This window comes from Bidens hawaiensis, unplaced genomic scaffold (assembly GCF_021521415.1).
Source record: "Bidens hawaiensis isolate Kalapana, Puna unplaced genomic scaffold, B.hawaiensis_p1.1 tig00004551_1, whole genome shotgun sequence".
Taxonomy (NCBI): domain Eukaryota; kingdom Viridiplantae; phylum Streptophyta; class Magnoliopsida; order Asterales; family Asteraceae; genus Bidens; species Bidens hawaiensis.
In genome coordinates, this window is record NW_027491277.1 from 1804076 (window position 1) to 1808216 (window position 4141).

The following is a 4141-nucleotide window of genomic DNA, read 5'->3' on the forward strand; positions in this document are numbered from 1 at the left end:
ATTTCATATAAAAAGGTATTTATTATATTCCAGATTGTATGCCAATATTTTTCTTATGCATATATATAGGCAATAACCTATTTTATTAAAAAGATATTGTTGTTTCGTTTTAAGGGTAAGATTATTTTAAGAAGAAAATTTTAATTGATATGAAAACATGATATTAACATATTTAATATTATTTTTGTTAGAAATATGTTAACATGTTTGTTGTTTAAATTAAGTTTTAAGCAACCTTTAAACATATGACTTTGCATATTTATGTTTTATATGTTATTTGTTTTAATATGTGCAAATAATTGGTATCTAAACGGTCTATCTACGCATTAACTTTAAACATATGGTTTGCATATATAATCTTTATTAGGTATAAAATTATGCCGATATACTTGTCTTATATGATGATGAATGATGTTTAGAGACATAATAAACTTTACATATATGATTGGTTAAATTAAGTTTTATCCTACTGAGTGTTTATATATAAATTAATATCATCCAAATAGGTAAATTATATACGGGTATAATTTTCATATACGATACATCATGATTCTTAGTGATATATATTTCATAATTAAATAAGCTTGTTAAATTCTATGGTTATTTTGATAGAAGTTTGTGCTAATCAAAGTGATGACTTAAAAGATTTAAGCAAGAATTATAAACATTCGCTTGTATTGAAAACTATATATGTTGACGAGATTTTATTATATTGATAATCATCGTTTAAATGTACAAAATTTATACATCCTTTATTATGTTTATTGGATTTGTCTATTGATATTTTTTTATGCGACCCTCTGGTTGACTAGCTGATTTTGTAATCCCTAAAAAAAATAATAAAAAAAATCAGTTTTTCTTAATTATTTTTCGGGTGTTTGGTAACAAACGATCAACTTCTTAAATAGTATTTTTAATAGAATTTGAATTTATTCTATTTACTTTATAGACAAACAGGGTTTTGTAAATTAACTTATTGTGAGTAATATTTTATATGTTTTCCACAATAACATAATTTATTATTCTAGACAAATTTTATTTCATCACATGAACTTGACGAGGATATTGGTTGATGTAAGTAAAACAAATATATATAATATATTTATATCCTAGTACATGTGAATGATTTGAGTATTTTTGATATCATAATGTTTTATTATAACTAGTTTTACATAGTGATATATTAAATCATGTATTGTATGTGTCATATGACTTTGCATAAACCTTGTATTTTATATTCTATTATTTATTTATTTATGTTGATCAACAACTAAACTGAAGTTAGGGTTTATTATTACTCTTATGAAAGAGTATGCATATAGTTTTATGATACCCAATATGTATTCTCCAAGAATCTCATAATTGAATGCTATAGAGTAGTCGTCTCATGAACTTTACATAACACGGTCATGTAATTAGTTCATAATTAACGTTATGTGATGACAAGATTGTTTATAAGAAAATTTTTAGATAAGACAATTCTTATTTGTCACACTTCAATTATGCTCCTAATGTATATTATTTAAGGAACATGAAGTATTTGAGATGACTTCACATTCATGAGTTTGAGAAAATAAGAAAATCCATGAAATTTTCTGGCTTTACTCCATTCCCATTCCTAAAGTGAATGTGACTATGTATTGATCGCTTTGATCACGCCATAATTGAGAAAATTATATTGATGGCCATGTTAATATTGAGATCGACCATGGGAATTAAGAGTATTCATGTAAATAATGAGATCGACCACAAAAAGTGGTAAATGGATTAATCACATATGAGAACAAAGTATGGAAATACAAATGTGAAATCACATGATCGCTTGAAACGATAATACAATATTCTCTCATGTTTATAGAATTGTATTAAAGAAGCATAATACATATACAATCGTAAACCTGAAGTTTATGGATCATGATTATATAATGACATGACTGGTTAGACCACACCGAGTCAATGATGTGAAATATATTGAAGAGCCATTTGATTCTTCGTGATAATTGAACTTGCAAAGTTTGCTCTCAAGGGAAATCAATTATTTACCAACTGAAGGAGGATGTGAATCCCTAGATGTTATGAAATTGAGAAAAGGATACACATATCCTAACATGATACCATTTAGTGTTTTGAAAATCGATGCATCGTCTAAATGGTTATCAAGATCGCAACTTCATGTTTTCATGATCTATGGCTTAGCTAATAAGATAGCAAGCATATTATTTCAAATTGGTATATTTACATTCGATTATAATTTTTTTTTATTCCCAAGTTAATAATGATCATTGGAATAAGTGTTGAACTTAATAACATATTAGGTTCTTACATACATTTTTTTTGTTAAAAACGATTACTCATCGTCTATAATTGGTTGCAAAGGCAATTATCACGAGAGCAAGGGTTCATGTTTGTATATGAATACATATGATTTTACATGTCTTATAATTAATTCACATCGAGCCAACATTTTATAACATTTACTCCCACTAAAGTTGGTTTTGGTCAGAACCATATACCTCCCGTCAAATATTTTGGTTGTGTGATATGTAATGAATTAATCCACCACAACACACAATGATGAAACCTTAAAGGTGGTTGAGAATTTATGTTGGGAATGAAACATTGATATACTATTAAATACAGAGCCATTAATGAGATATGTGTTTACGACTCATTGGTTTTCACTATAAGTGAATTAACCTTCCCAACATTAGAGAAAGATATAAAGCAGCTGGAAAATGGGGAGATATAAAGCAGTTAGAAAAAGAAATGAGCTAGAATGAATTATCACTGATCCTCAAATAAATGATGTGAACTAAAAGTTCAAAGGATAATTCATTTGAAAAGATTATTGAATCAATTACCAGACAAGTTCACTGACCTAAATAGAGTGACTAATTAAGTCAAATAAATCAACTGCTTATGCTCCAATTAATACTAGTGTCTAAGAAGGACGATCACATATTAGTGATGAGTCTATGGCACGTCTAAAACGTTGTAGACCATTCGATTCCAAAGTTGAATTTTCCTCGCAAATTGGAGCAAGTAATCAAAGTGGTCAAGTCGAGGCATGATAAAAGGTCTCTTCAAGAGATATTAGACATGATGGTTCTAGAAGAACCACAGGTACCTGAAAATAAAGAGCTATTAATAAATTAAATTGTATCATGTCAACAAGATATATGGAATCAAAATAAAATGGACGTTGTTATAATATAATATAATATAATATAATATAATATAATATAATATAATATAGCGCTTGAAAATGATGAGGATCAAGATATAAGATCTGCATATGAAAAATAAATTGGCCAAATAGGAGAGACGCAAACAAGGCGAAATTGAATTCTCTAAATAGCGAAAAGTTTGTTGGAGCAGCAGTCCAAACAACTAAAGTTGTAAAATGTGTTAATACAAACGGGTATTGTATATGAGTTACGAAAATTCATCAAGTGATATAAGGCAAAATCGATGGCACAAGAATTTTTTCAAAGACCCATGATTAGTTATGAGCAGACACATTCTCCAATGGTGGAAGCAATAACTTTCTGATAACTAAACAATCTGGTAATATAAAAAGAGAATTGATATGCGTCCAATAAATATTGTGATTCAGTTGATACTAAAAGTTTACAAGAAAGTTTTTGCACAATTTGAATTAACAAATCATGTAAAGTAAGTTCTCGAGAACACAATGATTTTTGTGTATAGAGTCATATTTGAATATGCTTCGGTTATTGAATGTTGAACATAACCTAAAGAGTTTCCTGAGGTAGTTGCATACCTGAAAGGTTAACTAATACATCATAATGATGGAATTCTTGTGCATCAATAAGCATACACATAGAAGAGAATCTATATTATGAGTACAATATCTCAATAAACAAAGAAATGGTACAATATAGATGATATGTGATACAAAATTGATGTTTTTAAATGAGCAAGTTTATGCAGCAAAAATTCTAGAAAAGTGAATACACATGCATAATTTGTCAAGTTGGAAAGAAGTTCATGATGGATTGGTAAATGCATGGATTTATGCTTATTAAGTATGGATTAATCGGATTGAGCTTGATACAAATCAAGAGATATTTTGATAAAGAGGGAGATAAGTTGGATATAATTAACCATACTTTTATCA